General features: G+C 40.2%; 1 long non-coding RNA gene across 1 annotated transcript in view; it reads left to right on the forward strand.

Annotated features, from left to right (window-relative positions):
- The window catches only part of LOC145723839 (uncharacterized), a 58,649-nt gene extending 41,252 nt beyond the window's left edge, over positions 1 to 17,397 (forward strand). The window contains exon 3 of the long non-coding RNA XR_014149166.1: positions 17,285 to 17,397. This is a non-coding gene — a long non-coding RNA (uncharacterized LOC145723839). The remainder of the gene's footprint in view (positions 1 to 17,284) is intronic.
- The last annotated feature ends 389 nt before the right edge of the window (positions 17,398 to 17,786 follow it).

The raw sequence follows: 17,786 nt of genomic DNA on the forward strand, positions 1-17,786 counted from the left end.
TGGTGGACTTTTGATTTTGGCTCAGGTCATGATCTCAGGATTGTGATCTCAGGGTCCTGATCTCAGGGTCATGAGATAGAGCTGCATTGGCTTCCACGCTCAAGGCAGTCTATTGGTCTCTCTCCCTCCCCCTCTGCCCCTCCCCCTGCTCACAGGCACAGGTGCTTGTGCTTCTCTCTCTCTCTCTCTGTGTCTCGCAAATAAATAAGTAAAATCTTAAAAAAAAAAAAGAAAAAGATGTCATCCCTGAAATCAATCTCAGCAATTTCGTTTATGTAGAAGGGGCATGTCTAGCTTTAACCAATAACAAGAAATCAACATATATAAGCACTTGAATGAGTAACTTAATTCTTAGGACACAATAAAATAAGAATTAAATCAGTTCTTGGAACATAGTTCCAGTTACCAGGTCTTTGGAATATGAGAGATTTGTAAAGTTACATTTCTGTACAGTGTGAAAAACAATCTCATGTTTTGTAGATCACTGTGATCTTCCTTCTTAATCAATCAGTCGGTTAATATTTTAGGTGTAGTATAAAGAATACTATTCTGAAGCCTGAAGAATGACATCCTAATCTTTATTAATTTATCAAGAACTGGATACTAACTGCATGATAGAGATCACATAGCCCCTAGGGACAAAAGGACAAGTGAAAAATAGTCCCTATAGTCGAGGAAATATAACTGTAGGAGAAGAAAAGATAAATTGAAAAGAAAAAGTTCCTCTACATTTTAGTGCAGCATGAAGCGTTTAAAATAGAAGGAAGCACAGAGGATCATGGAAGTAAAGGTGGACAATGGCTAACTCAGCTGGAATTAGTATGAGGAAGACTGTGGTGAGAGCTCCCAGAGGAAGTTATAGTTGAGCTAAGTTCATAGAATGAATAGATGTCAACCACGTGAGGGCATCACAGGCAGAAGCAATAGCACATTTAGCACATGATGGTAAGCTGTAGGCTGGGACTTTGGGGGACTCTAAGTTATTCAATAGAAGTGGAGGTGGGGGGAGAAGCATATTAAGCTGGAAAAGTAGCTGGAAGGGGAAGATCTTAGAGAACCCTGTATGGATCATGTAAGGAGCTTGGAATGTAATCTTGAGTTTAAGCTGAGTCATCAAAGGAACTTAACAAAAAAGGCAGAGTTATTGAATGGAAGGTGTTGGAAGGGAGATTGGCAGAGATTGGAGGCAGGTACAGCAGCTAGAGCACTGCTGTGATAGAATACTGAGCAATAATAATGACCTAAACTGAGATAATGGCCCTGGAAATGGAGAAAATGGCACAGATTAGAAAAGTGTTTCAGTAATGGAGGCATTAAGATTTGGTGACTGATGGGATGTGAGATTTGGAAGAAGCACCAGTTAAAGATGCCTAAGATTTCAGCCTTCAGTGACCAGGAGGGTGATGTTACTTTTCATTGAAATGGGGAATCTACTAGTTGGCTTAGAGGAGAAGAAAAGTTGATGTGTTCAGATTTTTGTGCATGTGGAGTTTGATGTTATTGAGGAATGATACTCCTCTGATGATAGTCCATAGGAAGTTAGAGGTTGGATTCCAGATCACTGAAAGAACTAAAGTTGAAGGTAAGATGTTTGGAAGCCATTGGTACACAGGTGGTAATAAAATGAGTGGGAAGAGATGAGCCCAGGAAAATGTGTAGAGTGTGACAGGAAGGTGACAGAGAGCAAGCATTTCAAGAGTGGGATTAGGAAGAGGGTTCTGCCAAAGAGAGACCAAGAGAAACAATGAGGGAGGTAGGAGGAGACCCGGGGAGTGGGCACTCATGGAAGACAGTGAAGGCGTAAGAGCTAAGTGTGTATGTATGCAGAAAGATTCTAATGATAAGGACAAAAACAGCATTATTATAAGGTTTGCCAATGACAGGTCACAGTACCCTTAGGGGAGAGAACTTTCTGTGGATTGGGGGAGGAGGAAGCTTAACAGCGATGAGAAGATTGGCAGAGGAAGAGAAGGCAGTGATTGTAGGTGAAACAATCCAGAAGCTTATTGGGAAGAAGACATAGAAGACAATATCTTGAAAGAAAGCATAGGTTGTAGATGGGGGAGGGGTAAGAGGAAGTATGAGTTTATATGCTGGAGTGGGAGAGACTAGTAGAAGTTTTAGGAGAGGAAAAATTTGAAGATTCTGCAACTAACAATGCTGTTACATGACCCTGAAAAATCACTTTGCCTCCCTGAGTTGCAATTTCTGATTTCCCTTCAGGTTCTAAAAGAGTTGTGATCCTGTGGCCACCAAACTGAGAGCAGCATACCAATTTCCCTTCAGGTTCTAAAAGAGTTGTGGTTCTGGTGGCTGCCAAACTGAGAGTAGCATACCAGCAAATGGTGCTGTATTCTGACAGGCGAATAGTGGGGGAAAAAAAAAAAAAGGAGAAACCTACCCATGGGCTAGAATTGAATACACATACATAGAAAATCTGTGGGGGAGTGCATGCAATGTAAGAAGCACATTTTGAGAAATATTACTTTATTCAGAGAAAATATCATAAGCTTTCTATACTTTTCTGAAGATTTTGTTCACAGAAGTTGAAGATCTCCAGCAACTCTGTATTTTAGGAAATATGGCCTTTGGATCTTCATTCCATCCAATGGCATTCACCTGAGGGACCTGCCTTCTTTTGTAAGCACATCCCCAAATCCTTGGGGATTTTGCAGTTTTGCCCCACTGTCTTCATTTCCTTTTCTTCTTAAAAGCCAGCAGTTTCCGTAGGAAAATTCTGCTATCAGATATTGGAGAGGGAGCTTGGTAGAAACTGGAGTGGATGGTGTGTATGTCAGTAGTGTCCCTAGCATGCATGTACCCTTGGGGGTGAGGGTTTTCCAATTGTGGCAAGGAAGAGGAAAGGATAAAACATAATATTTGTTCCGTATCATCACCTTTCCATTTTGAATCTACTTCAAGCTGCATGGAGTAATGTCCAAAATCAATTTCAACACCTCTCAGGAAGAATGAGTAAATGTCAGCTACACTTAGGTCCTATTATCTAATATCTATCTTGAAACAACTAGCAACATGGCTAGGTTTTTTGTTGTTGTTGTTTAATGATTCCTTACAGCGATATTCTAGAAACATATTCTATTTTCACAATATACATATACCCATATATAATATATGTATACATATATACTTTTTTCCTACTCAAATGATGTCATACTATATATAAAATTATGTATTTTCTTCGTTTCCTGCCAACAGGAATATTTTGGAAATTTGTTCCATATTAGTACAGGTAGATTGCCTCAGTCTTCATAACAATTGTATGTTATTCCACTATATGGGTTATGTATAATTTATTTAGCTGGTTCCTTACTGGATCAGATGGATTAGATTGTTTCCAATATTTTGCTATTACAGGCCATTCTGTTATGACTCATTTTGCACATGTGCAAGTATACCTGTGGAACAAATATCTAGAAATGATATTGCTAGATCAAAGGGTATGTGAAATTTTAATGTGGAAATACTTGAATAGGTTAGGAAATCATCTATATGAAAGGCCACTGATTTGGACCTAATGTATCACCAGGGAAAGCAGGATGTGTGTCACTGGAATCAGATATGTGGCCACACATCTGTGTACTTTAGTCCAGCAAAACAAAGGGGTAAATCAAGACAAAAGTACTTTACAACAGCACTGTTCTGGAACTACAGACCCCAAGGTGATTTGGCCATTGTATGGCCAGCATTCCTGAAGATCTGTCCCTAGCCACTAATCTAGTCCATGGGTTGCACCCATACTTTGTATGTGAGATGCCCAATTCTTGAGAGAATTTCAACATCTTTCCATTGAGAGGGGAGGCTCCATCAACTACTACTTAGAAGCTTATAGTCTCAGGCAAGTGGCTTCTGGAAGCTAAGTCCTGGATTAAGCTATAAAATGGGAACTTCGGGGTGAAATAGCAAGTTATCAGACTAGTTAAGTAGCATATCAAAGATGGAGCAGTAATAATAAAAACAATTCTCCATTCAGATAAGAGCTTGGTATCTCTGCAGCACATTGTCCCACTGCCTGCCCCTGAACATCAAAGAGATGGGCTAGACAATCAAGAATTGGGTGTCATAAAATCAAGAAGCTTTTCCACTCAAGGGGTCTCACCCCTTGCAATCAACTCCACCTGGAGCCCCAAACCATAATAACATTTCCAGGGCCAGAGTCCCCCAACACCAGGTGATGTTCCCACAAGGCATTACATGTTTGTTTCAACAGGGAAAGATAAGTAAGTCTAAGACACCACCTCTGGTGACAGGGACTCCTCTCAATGTCCTGCACTTTAACAAGTGAAGAATTTTCCCTTGAGTTAGCAGGGTAGGTTGAGGAGAAATGGCCCTGAAGGAGAATGTTTGCACTACCCAGAAGACACATAAGAATGTGAAGCAGAGAAAGGGCTATGACTTCCCATTCACCTGTGTTTATTCCTTTATCAAGGAACACTGGTGGTGGACCTCTCTTTGCGAGATCTAGTGTTTCTGGAACTCAGGAAGTATAGTGTACCATGGTTAAGTCAGAGAGTCATGAGTTCTAGATCCAACTCCCTCATCCTCTAGGTGAGTGACCATGGACTTAACCCAGTAAGTCTGAGTCTGCATTATAAAACAGAGGTAATAACAGTACATTTATCTCAAAGACAATATGGGTAGGGTAGAGACTTGGCATACTGCCTGGCACATACGAACTTGCCAATAACTGTTAGCTATTGTTATTAATATGAATCCCACAGAGTCACTTGTGTTGCAGTTGGTGTTTGCATCACCAAAGCCAGAGTTGTAGCTCCTATTGTCATGATCCCTTGGGTAGCATCATGTCTTCGGTTTATCCTTCTTGGTACAGGTGTGGCTTCCGTAATGTGCAGACATGGCCCAGGCTATTGCGTTGCATGGCAGGGAGATGCAATGCAATTGCACATACCTGGAATTTAGGCTAGTGGTTTTTAAAGTGTGCCTCTTGGACCACCAGCAGCAGCAGCATCACCTAGGAACTCGTTAGGATCTACTGCAGACCTAATCAATTAAAATCTCTGGGGAGTGGGGCTCCCATACCTTACTCCTCAAGGCCCTAGATGACACTGAGGCATGCTAACATGTGAAAACACTGATCTAGACGCTGGGAAGCCAGTGTACTTCACACAGGAAGCTGGAGTGGAAGAAGAAATCCAAGATGGCATGCTCATAGCTCACAGCCAAATTTGGGTGAATGGTTTAACAACCTTGTCTGTTCTTGAATGCTCCTCTCCTCCTGGGCTGGGAACAGCCTGTCAAGCTACAGATATTTCCTTTCCTCTTTGTGTCCCTGCTTCTCTCCCACAAGACACAAGATAGTTCCTGCCCAGGCATCTCAGATTACCATTTCTTCCTCAAAGCCAATTAAAGGTCTCTAATCCCTCCTGTGTTTACCAAAAGGATGAATTTGATCGGAAAGGATGAATGGGAAGGGCAAAATCCTAGAAGGGCTTGGGAAAGGAAGTTTCTGCTCCAGTGGTGAGAACACACCCTTTCTCACTAAGCTTATTATGAACTGGTGCATTTTTGAATTAAAATACTCTATCTAGCCTGCCTCTTTCATCTAAAGCCCTTGCTTGTGCTTTCTTTCAAAGGCAGTGTCTGACTTTGCCCTTGGTATTAATACTTTTGAGATTCTTTTCCCCAAATACATCTCAGGGACCCCAAAGTAACAGTTTGAATCATACAAAATATCCATTCTTGCAGGTTAAAAGCAGGTAAATATCAGCAATTTCTTATGATTCATCTTAATCTGTTCACTCCAGGCTCCTTATCTGGGAGCCATCCTTCTGTCTTACAATAGAGGGCAGATTATTTCCTGAGGATGTCTAGACAGAGCAGATCATCTCCTTTGTGAGAAAACATAGAGTTTGTACAAGTAACCTTCCAAGTCTCACTTTCCTAATCCCCAAAATGGGGATGTTATTACTTTCCTTACAGGTTGATGTAGAATTAAATGGGAAATCATGCATAGAGTATCTGGCGTGGTGCCTGCATTCTAAGCTTTAGTGTCCTTTAGTGAGGCTGGAGGTAACACTCTTGAAACTCGTATCTCAGCTCTTCTGCTATCCCTTAACCTTGTCCTACATATCTATTGGTGGTGAGCCTCTGAGTTATGCTTGATGCTCATCTAGAAATAAAGGGCCTGGAAGTTTTTAAAAAACTCTTAGAATGCTTTGTAATGAGATAGTAAGACAGTGAAATATTTTTTCTGCCTTAAGTAACCATTATTATTCTTCAGAGAAGTGCCAGATTAATTTATGTGTTTTGGAATCTTAGTAGAAGAGAAAACAGCCCAGTAAATTAATGCAGAGAGTTCAGCTTCATGATTGTGCAAGCTCTGAGTGTCTCTGTTTTCTTGTCTTTTACATGGAGGATTGCATATGTGCCTCAACCTACCTCAGTGAGATTGGGAGTGAAACATAGAGCTAGTGCTTCATGAAAGTGCTTTAAGCTTTTGGAAGGCAGAGATGTTATAGAAATATAAGGTGTTATTATACTATGTAAGAATTTTCATTAATCTTTGGCAATAGTCATGACACCAGGAAAACTTTTTTTCTATTACAGTTCAAAAGCAGAAGGAGAAATGAAAAAAGTTTTTTGGTTTGTTTTGTTTTCCAGTAGAACTGTCATCACCCCAGAGATGTTTTGGAGGGTGTAAGGGGAGTATTCTCAATGGCCTTTAAGAGCAAAGTTAAGAGCTACCTGTACTTCATGCTTTTTCCACTACATAGTGGCAAGAGTCCTGACAGACTGTCTTTCTGGCTAATTACTAGACGTTAGAAAAGGTAAGCGGGAACCTGATACCCTGTAAGTTGGACTGTTGACAAGAGACCCTGTGAATTTTCAAAGACCAGTGTTGATTGGAAATTTGTGTGTGTTCCCAGCCGGCCTTGTTTGTGGAGCCACCCTATTCTTGGGAAGTAAACAAGGAGAAGCAATTTAATGTTCCCATCAACAAAATGCTTGCCCTGTGCTTGTAAAATGTCCTGTGGCTTATTCGTAAAGTGAGAGTTGAATTGACAGGTGTATGGTACCATGCACGAGCAATGAATTGGGAAGCTTCACTTTCAGTAATATGAAGTTGTTTGTATTTGTAGAGAGATGGGGTAAGTGACATTTGAATGGGAGAACTGGAGTCTGGGGGCTTGTATTTTTTCTTTGCTAAGTCAAAGTGCTGTTAGCTTTTTCTTTATATCAAATTCTGCAGATGAAACCAATGCACATAAAGAGAATTGTATAGAACTGGCAAAAAAAAAAAATTCAATGGCTTAGGTTCTTTGTCAATTTTTGCCACCCACCATGAGAGGATCAGTGGCCTTTGTGGAGTACAGATGCATATTTTGAATACCTTTCTTCCTTAAACATATTCCAGCCATTGCCCCTGATGCCCCATGCATGGGACACATATCCAGTCACTCTGTGGATATTCTTTGTTCTTTCTCAAAGAGTAAAACATTATAAGTATGGCCTAGTCTTCCTCCATTCTCTTTCTCCTTCTCTGCTCATGCCTATGATTGCATGTTTACAGAGCCCTGCGTTATTTTTAGTGATACACAAGTGGAAGCAGATCTGCAAAAAACTCTCAACCAAATCTATGCTAGTTCTAGCCACTTTCTTTCATCTCTTCTGAAGAAGAAAGCAATCAGTATTACTCTAAGTGCCTTGGAAGTGATTAGTTGAGCAAATGAGAAATGAATTAATATCCTTACTAGCTAACCCCAAAGCAAGTCAGGATGGGAAAATTCCATAGTTACACCATTGGAGGCCAGCAAGATGGTAATTAAGGATTTTTTCTTACATTTTTAATTTGGCAAATGCCAGTTTTCTTGTGTGAGTCTAAATAGATTGTGGGTTCCATAGAGGGAATTTGGCATCAAATACGTATGTATATATTTTAAAACAAGATTTGGCATTCTGGCTTGATTGGAGACATTGGAACTGAATGTCAAGGGCATTCTGCTCTAGAACTGCCTCTGTCCTTGCAGCTCTTCAAAATACCACACCTCCCCCTCCTCCCCGAAATAGCTTCCCAACCAGAGCAGAAAGCCTGAGTTAGCACCACTATTTCAGATGTCATTGGGGGAGCTTGAGCTGGGAGATCCTTTTACTGTTAATGACTTCTAGCTAAAGACACCAGTGTAAGCCAGATTGGGGTGGCATTGCCAATATTCACCAGCTTTCCTAAGTGTACCTAAGACAGAAGAAGTGGCTATGCAGCTTTTGGAATTGTTGTAAGTTACAGGTGGTAGCTCAGTCCAAACCAACTTTTCTCCTCTCTATGCTGGTCTGAGCTGTTTTCTTTCAGTTCAGCTTTTTCTTTTTTAAAAAACATCCTCTGAGACAATAAATCTGTAACACCAAGGGTCTGGGGTTTCTGTTAGTTTAGCAAGAGCGTTGCCTGAGGGGAGCATGCTTAACACAGGAATGAAGTGCCTGTTCTTGACTAGACTGCCTCAGTTTATATTTCAGTTCTGTCACTCAGAAGCTGGGTGTCCTTGGACAAGGCATTTGCCTTCAGGTTCCTTATCTGTCAAATGGGGTGATGACAATAGGGCTGTTGTGAACATTAGGTGAATTGATATGAACTCTATTAAGTTGTCACTAAATGTTAGCTGAATATTATCAGTGATTCTACTGAGAAGTTGAGTCTGAGCAACATATTCACGTCAACCTGAAATATTGAAATTGGAGAGAGGAGCTCATGAAGATGAGTTGAGAGGAAAGATGTTTCCACAATGAGAAGAAACGATGTTACTTTCTGTTCTTTACTATTCAGTATCATTGGAAGCCATGCTGATAAAAATGTTTCAGCATAAACTGTTCCAAACTTTTCCATTTTCTACATGACAGTCGTGATCCCACTTTACATGAAAGTACTGAGATGCCCTGGGAAGAGGGGAACTGAGAGAGGATAATAAAAGAGATGACTGGGCGCCTGGGTGGCTCAGTTGGTTAAGCGACTGCCTTCGGCTCAGGTCATGATCCTGGAGTCCCTGGATCGAGTCCTGCATCGGGCTCCCTGCTCTGCAGGGAGTCTGCTTCTCCCTCTGACCCTCCCCCCTCTCATGTGCTCTCTCTCATTCTCTCTCTCTCAAATAAATAAATAAAATCTTTAAAAAAAATAAAAATAAAAAAAAATAAAAGAGGTGACTGTTGGGTAGGAAGGGAAGGCCTGCAGGAAAGTTAAAGGAATTTCAGGGGAGGTCTGAGTCGGCAGAGAATTCTGACTTTGGGGTAAGCATATCAGCAAGGACTTACTGAAGAAAATGACTTTTATAGAAGGGAACATTAGGGGAAGATGAATGGAAGCCTTGTCAGTAATTACCATCGTTAAATTACGGCTCTCCTTTGTTTTGGTCCAGGTTCCCCTAAAAACAGACCCTGAAGCAGCTAGTTGATTTGGACGGTGAGCCCAGAAAGCACAGTGAGGGAGTGGGGAGAGTGTGGCAGAGAAGGGGGTAAGCCAGTACAGGCTGTGTTAATGAGCTGGTTACTGCTTCTGGCTACTGGGGCTCCATCCTGCTGGGGACCCTCTTGGGAGCTACCCTCTTGGGGACACAACTTATAATGCCAGGGAATCTTGGGTATTTATACTGGTTCAGGATTGCCCTGCAGGTTTTAACCACCCGCCCCCCTCCGAACTCCCCGGCACTTCTGGGCTGCCCTGTGCATGGGCTAAGCAGATGCTCACGGTGCTAGAGAAAATGCTCAGGGTGGTAGAGAAAGCCATCGTGCTGAGAGGTAGAGAGATGCCAGCACTGGAGTAGGAAGCAGCCAACCTGCAAGAGAACTGCCCACCTCCAATGCAGGTGAATGCAGGGGAGCTGAGGGAACCACGTCTGCTATGCCCAGTGACTTAAGAGCTAATTTTCACACAAGGAGTAAATAAGCAGCAGAATTTTGTCTAAACTACTTTATTGATAGAAGTATTTCCTTATATAGCTTCTCTTCTCCTTTCTTTTTTGGCATTCTTATCTTACATTCTTTTTTTCTGCCTTTCATGCATCATCTGATGTTTTTAGATTTCTTTATGAGGCTCTTAAGGGCAGTCTTATATATCTGTGTAACCGGCCACAATGTCTAGAGCTTGCTAAAAATAGATGATTAATAATTACATCAAATGGCAGATTTTTTATACCAAGACAATCTTTAAATGTCACCTGGTCCAACATTCTTATTTTACCTCTCTATGTTTGGCCTCCCAAGGAGGCCCTGTACATCTGTACAGTCTTTTAAATTTTTGCATGGGTAGCCCTGTTGAAATATGAAGGACTTAAGATTCCTTCCTTCCCAGGGAGAAATGATAGTGCAGGCAGAATGCTTCCGTGCTTCCTAAGGCTAGGAAGTGGGCTTGAAATTCAGGAAACAGCAAATTTCTGTCTTTGGCTGGCAGGTTAAACAACCACTCCTGGCACTCATAATTTTGTCCTATACCAGACAGCTCACCTCAAAACATTGACTCTGAAACTCTAATAAAAGCAATTTTAACCTTGACTTTTGGAAAAGATCACTTAAAGCACCAGAGAAGAGTTACGAAAGCCTCACTCATAGGAACAGTTTTTCTCACTACATGTGAGGTAGTTCACTTTCTTCAATTCTCAACCTATATGATTTCCTCAGGTATAGAATTCAGCCTAGTTCAAATGGGAATTCTCAACCTACGTGATTTCCTCAGGTATAGAATTCAGCCTAGTTCAAATGGGATTGCCATATAGGCATTTTATTCTGTATTAAGTCTTTGTATATTATAAAGATGCTATGGGAAAAAGTGGCTCAGAAACTCTACTTGTTTCTAAATTTTTTTCAGATTTGCTTTGATTTTAACACCAGGTAGTAGGAAACTTGTCTTTGTTCTTTAATGTAATCCTAGCACTTAGAAATATTCTATGCTCCTTACCTGATCATTTGGAAGGTTTCTCTGCTGTCTGGGTTGGGTAGGGCCATTTGAACTTCTCCAGATGTGTATCTTGGTAGGACACCATTGTTGATGTCTAACAAATATTTATCAAATAATTGACTGAATAATGAAAGTTTTGATTTTTATTTCCAGAGTTCCAAAAGAACTAAAATTTTACATGACATGATTTATAAGAGACACAAAGATTGTACAAATCCATCTTTAGCAAACAACTTGATCCTGTGAAATATCTGTGCCTACATTACATTTAATACAGAGGCTATTAAAAGATTTAGGTCTTTATTGCTTCTTAATATTCTGAATAGATTCCAAAGTGGTTTTAAAATGTACTTTGAGCTTCTTAATTCATATTAACACAGTACTTTTTCCTTCTAGATAGTTTATATACAGACATCATTTCATTAATTTTCTTAGGGTTCTGGTCTGTTTATTACTGGGCTGATAATTTCCATTGCAAACTCTTCTCTGACAAGTCTTTGGTTCATTGGATATACAGCTTAATAGAGAATTAACCCATATTTAATTCACTTTGTTAATTTTGAAAGAATTAGAATGCAGTAGAGTTTTTAAAAAATTCTTTATTAAAATTCAGTGTAGTTAATATATACTGTATTATTAGTTTCAGGAGTAGAATTTAGTGATTCATCAGTTGCATATAACACTCAGTGCTCATTCCATCAAGTGCCCTTCTTAATGCCCATCACCCAATTACCCCATCCCCCCACCCACCTATCCTCCAGCAACCTTCAGGTTGTTTCCTAGTGTTCAGTGTCTCTTATGGTTTGCCTCCCTCTCTATTTTCATCTTATTTTATTTTTCCTTCCCTTCTCCTATGTTCATCTGTTTTGTTTCTTAAATTCCACATATGAGTGAAATCATATGGTATTTGTCTTTCTCTGCCTGACTTATTTTGCTTAATATCTATCTATCGGTAGATAGATATCTATATATCTATCTATATCTGTATCTATCTATCATCTATCTATCTATCTATCTATCTATCTATCTAACTATATCTCACATCTTTATCCATTCACCTGTTGATAGACATCTGGGCTCTTTCCATAGTTTGGCTATTGTGGACATTGCTGCTTTAAACATTGGGGTGCAAGTGCCCCTTCGGATCACTACATTTGTATCTTTGGGGTAAATACCAAGTAGTGCAATTGCTGGGTTGTAGGGTAACTCTATTTTCAACTTTTTGAGGAACCTCCATATTGTTTTCCAGAGTGGCTGCACCAGCTTGCATTCCCACCAACAGTGTAGGAGGGTTCCCCTTTCTCCGCATCCTCACCAACATCTGTCCTTTCCGGTTTTGTTAATTTTAGCCATTCTGACTGGTGTGAAGTGGTATCTCATTGTGGTTTTGATTTTTATTTCCCTGATGCCGAGTGATGTTGAGCACTTTTCATATGTCCGTTGGCCATATGGATGACTTTTTTGGAGAAATGTCTGTTCATGTCTTCTGCCCATTTCTTTTTTTTTTGCCTTTCCAATAATTTACTTTAATATTTAATAATTGTTTATAAAAATCTATAAAATATTTAATTTTGACAGATGTGTAGAACTACTGTCATTACTCAAGCCAAAAGAAAAATTTTAATAGACAGTCATAAGAAATTTTAAAATACGAAAATTTAAATTTATATATTTCTTTTTGATACATGAAAGCATAAGAAGGTAATTAATAAGAGACTTTCAATCATAAAATACATTACAACATAGAGGTGCCATTTAACCCTGGACAGCTCACACTGGGATAGTTCACACGAAGAAAAATTATCTTCTTTTTTTTTTAAATTTTTTTACTGTTATGTTAATCACCATCATTAGTTTTAGATATAGTGTTCCATGATTCATTGTTTGTGCATAACTTCTGCCCATTTCTTGACTGGATTTTTTGTTTTTTGGGTGTTGAGTTTGATAAGTTCTTTATAGATTTTGGATACTAGCCCTTTATCTGCTAAGATATTTAATGCAGTAGAGTTTGTTAAACTTTTCAAACCCCATTAGAGATCATTTGCTCTTTTCTGAATGGTATAAAGGGACCCCAGCACCTCGTCATGCCTCATGGTCATCATTAATGTAGTAAGCATCATTGCATTGCAGAACTGTGGCTGTGCCAGCTCATAACATGCCACACACATTGATTTCCCTGTGTTGAATATCCAGCATGCCCAGTGTTTGGTTCTAATCAGAAGAGCTGTTTCCTATTCATATCTAATTATCTTAATTGCCACTGCTTCCTATTATGCCACATAAGTAGATAAGAAATACATCAGTTAGGAATTGTCAACCACACTGCATAGCACATAGATTACAGGCATTTTATCACATGGTTTACTAAAGTGTGGGAAACTTATTTGCTAATCTTTGTGTTATGTATCCAAAGACATCTCAGGGAATGAGTGTCAAATTCCAACAATGTGGGTTGTAGAGTGTTTGTGGTTTTTTGCTTTGCAACTATTCCATCACTAATGGACAGCTTTTAGGCATGGGATATTGCTTTATTTGACTTTTATGTGATTGCTTTGGGTATGAATCCAATGGATGTTCCCCTTTCTGGCCTTGATCTCTGGGAGAGAGAAGTTACTTCTTTCAGTGAGTGACTTTAAGAAGGAGTGGTTGCATTTTGGCAGCTGCAGAATTCAGGCACTTCTGCAGCCATTTCATGTCAACCCCAAAGTTGATAGATTCATTATAAGCTGGGCTCTTCATTTTAGTCAAAATAATCTTATTTCTTTTCTGAAAAAAAATTTTTTTTAGTCCATTTCCTTTCTTTTTTCTGCCCCCAGTCAGCAGATCAAAACTTTGGGCCCTTCTTAACCCTAATTCAAACATCACTTCAGAAGTTAACACATTTGAGCTCCAAAAGCAATGCTTTTAACTTCTGTTCTGTGGTCAGTAAGGGGATAGATCGATCTATAAACAGTGTCAGATGGTGATGGTGTCTCACACATGGCTCTTAAGAAACTTTACTCCTGATAATGCCTTGACCTTGGGGCCCTCCTGATCAGGCGGTCTCAGTGACACTGAACAGGGAGGCATCAAAGAAAGGGGCTGTGAGGTCCTGTGAGTCTGATAGCTGCTGGGCCTCCAGGAGAGTGTGTTGAAGACAGGGCAGGCATGGAACTGACGTGGCCACTGAGCATTTTTTGTTCAGCTAGTTGTATGATTGGGGTAGTCAGGTTTCAGGCTCATTTTTCTTCTCCTGGTTCCATCTCTCATCCTACCTGCTTTCCATTTTGTGTAGGAGTTTTGCTTTGGGCACTGATGGCATTCAGGAGTGCCTTTCAAGGAAGCCAAAACAAGGCAAGCTGAGAACTAAGGAGGCTCAATGTAGTCTCTGAGGATACCAAGATGATCACTTGCTGAGTACAACAGCATTTTGATGTAGTAAAAATCCTGCCAACAGAGTCTGGCAAATGCTCTTGCTTTCCCAGAAGTCTCTTGTAGACAGTTCTGCTAAACAACTGATAAATTCTGGTATCTCGGTCTGAGGGTGTTCTGTGACCACCAGGGTGTGCCTTGCCTGCTTGCAGGGCATGCTGGGAAACTCACAACCTAATGCCCCCAGGGTGGGTGTTAGTGAATCAGCACTCAGCTTCTTGCATCCGAGTGCACAGTTCCAAGGTATGTTCCATATAGTCTCTCTAGGGGACCCCAGTGGGGTTGTGCCCACAGTTTTACACAACAGCCCACTCATGGACACACTTTGTATTGGCTTTCTTTCCTTTCCTTGTCTCCCTGCTGTACTCTCTAACTTCTGCTTCCTGGGATATTTCTCAATAAACTACCTGCATCCAAGTCCTTTTCTTGGGACCTACTTTTGGAGAAACCCAAATTACATCAGAGTCAGATAAAAATTCAGTTGTCATATCAAAAAGAATCTAAGGGACCCCTTGAAAACTCTATTTCCACCAAGTTGATACCCCCATGCCTTGGTTTGGATTCCCCAGAAGCAAATCCTAAGACAAGGATTTTGTCACAAATATCTTATTTGGGAGGTGATTCTAGGAAATGCTTGTCGAGAGTAGGGAAGTGAGACAGGGAATGGATGAAAGAAATAAAGGGGGTGTTATCAAGCCAGTTACCACTGTGGGCAACTGGAGCCCAATTCTGCTGAGGCACTCTGGAGCATTGTAAAACATGCGTCAGCATTGTCTCACCCAAAGGGTGAGGAAGCTGGGGTATTGATACACCAAACCCTCATTTATCATCAATGGAAGATTACTCTAAGGGTACTTTCTAACACTTCTGGGATGATCTGCATTTGGGCCAGTTGTGATCTTGTGGCCAGAAATGAAGCCCTACTGAAGGAGAGTCTCAGTTTGCAGTAAGCAGCCTTTGGATATAGAGATAAATGTTGGGGGAATTTGGGATGGACACTAAAGCCCCTGCTGTACACGCTGAGACTCCAGAAACATACAAATATGTCTCTGAAATAAGAGGAAATGCAAAGGAGCACTCGTTCTCCCATTCAACAAGTGTTTACAAAGCCCTTCTTGTTTGCCAGTACTACAGAGAAATGTGGAGAAGATTGAGTTTGTGTTGCTTTTGGTGGCCTTGCCAGTGTGTGACCACTTCTCTTCCATAAGTATCTCCATGGTGGCCAGTACAGAGGGGCAACTTTGAATCCTAATGTGACTTCTCAAAGCCTGGCTTCTTGAGTTCAAGGTTATCATGCAGATCATGGACTGAGAATTGGGAAATTTCTGTTCTAGCCCTTCTTTGCCCTTGACCAGCTATGTGACCTTGGAACAGTTGTCTTGTCTCCCAGGACCTTGGTTTCCTCTAGTGTTAAATGAAGTAGCTGGCATAAGATGTTTTGGGGGCCGGCCCTTCCTACCTGTGGCTAAGGATGCATGTGCAGTAGTGAGTGTGGTCACAGGGCTGTTTGTGCTGTGTGGGTCATTTACTGTGAGCAGCCTCTGGTCTGAAGGCATTTCAGGTCAAGGGATATCTGAGCTGTAAGAAAAGTTAAAGCTGGAAACTTATTTTTATAATTAATAGCAGTGAAGCTTAGGGAAACAACATGTATTGTGCAAACTCACCCAGCTAATTAGGGGGCAGAAATGGAGCCAGAACTTAGTTTCCTGTTACTTAATTGATGGATAGTTCTATTAATCTATGAATCACACTTTTTGTAGGAAGATATAAGGAATAAGCATTCTGAGATGGCAAACTAATGGCTAAAGAAATCCACTTGATGCAAACACTGTGATCGTGAAACTAAAAGGCATTCTCATTTAAGGGCTCATACCAAATCTCAGCGTCTACAGCTCTTTAGAAATACTCTCCTGCTGAATTGGTCCTATGCACTGCCCAGTAGAATTCCCAATCCCTTCTGTGGGCATTGCTACTAAGTGGAAAGGTAAGCCAAATAACTGGATAAAAAAAAATCCAACTTGTATATACTTTACCTTGAGTGCTTGGATCAGTAGATACCACTACTATTATCTAGCCTGTGTTGATACATATTCAAGATGGTAGGTTGATAATAGGGAAAGGAAAGACAAGAAAACAGAGTTGTGGAAAAAAGTGGGAAATCCGGCCTCTTTAGAATGTGAAAGTAATTAGATGTGAGTATAGAATGTCAAGAAGTCCCCCAACTGCTGTTTTCTATGTCAACACAAATGAGTGTCATGATTTCATTCAGCAAATGGCCAGGTAGGTGGTGACACCTTTGGCATCTGAGTGCCGGCTGGTGCTCACAGGGTGAATTATAGGTACTATTCAAACTACTGCCTATTTTCTGGCCTGATTTTCAGGTGCTATAACATGTTCCATCTGAATAAAATTTTAAGTATTGGAAAATACAGCATTGTAAAAGTCCATTCCAGACTCTTGTGTGGTTCATGGGCCAGAATCATCAATACCACTTGGGAGTTTGTTAGAAATGCAGAATCTTGGTACTGACCCCAGACCTACTGCATCAGAATCTTAACATTTAATCTTAACAGATCTTGCATTTTAACAAGATCTCCAGGGGGATATGTAGCATGTTGAAGTCTGAGAAGCATTGTTGCAGACAAGAAGTGCTACTCAAAATAAGTGAGTACTTCCTTGAGTGGAACCACTGAAATAACTCTCAACCAGAAATAGACTGCTCAAGGAGACTTGCAAACAAGTGGAAAAACTGAATGTAATTCAAATAATCAATATGATGGGGTAATGCTTAGTCTTGTTGTGAGCTAATATTGAAACAATATTAAATCAAACACATAGCTTTTAGGAAAAAACCTGCCTCCATTTTTTTTTTTCAGCTGTGAATGTATGGGAGGATGTTATTTATGGTTATACCTTAGTTCACCCACAAAGGATAAACGTATGTTTTTATTGCAGAGAAAAACACCAGACACCATACAAGTGCTGTGGTGATTCCCACTCAGTGTCTTCAGATGGCCATGAAATAGAACCATCAAAACCATCAAATTCCTTTCTCATCTTTGAACCCAAAAAGGTAACTGTCATTCTTAGTTTTGAAAGATCCCCAGCCTTTATTAGTAGAGACTCTGAAATATTTGTAAAGGATGGGGATTAAAGTTGGCTTTTTCTTCTTTCCTTTTGCAAAGACCACTGAAAGAATAATTTACAAAACAAATCTCGACTAAATACATTTTGTTGGTAGAAGTGTTTAAGTTTCTAAAGAGAACAAACTTTAAAGATTTGACAAGCATCCTTTCATTGGCAGGGTTTATTTAACAGATTAATTATAAATCATTTTTTATATCTATGCAAAAGCATGCCATGCTTTTTTAGAGCTAAGATTGGAAATGGCACACTGTGATTCTGCTATGTTTCATTTGCCAAAAGCAAACCATGTGGTCTATCCTAGGTTCAAGGG

This window comes from Leptonychotes weddellii, chromosome 10 (assembly GCF_054177405.1).
Source record: "Leptonychotes weddellii isolate Sample4059 chromosome 10, ASM5417740v2, whole genome shotgun sequence".
Lineage (NCBI taxonomy): Eukaryota > Metazoa > Chordata > Mammalia > Carnivora > Phocidae > Leptonychotes > Leptonychotes weddellii.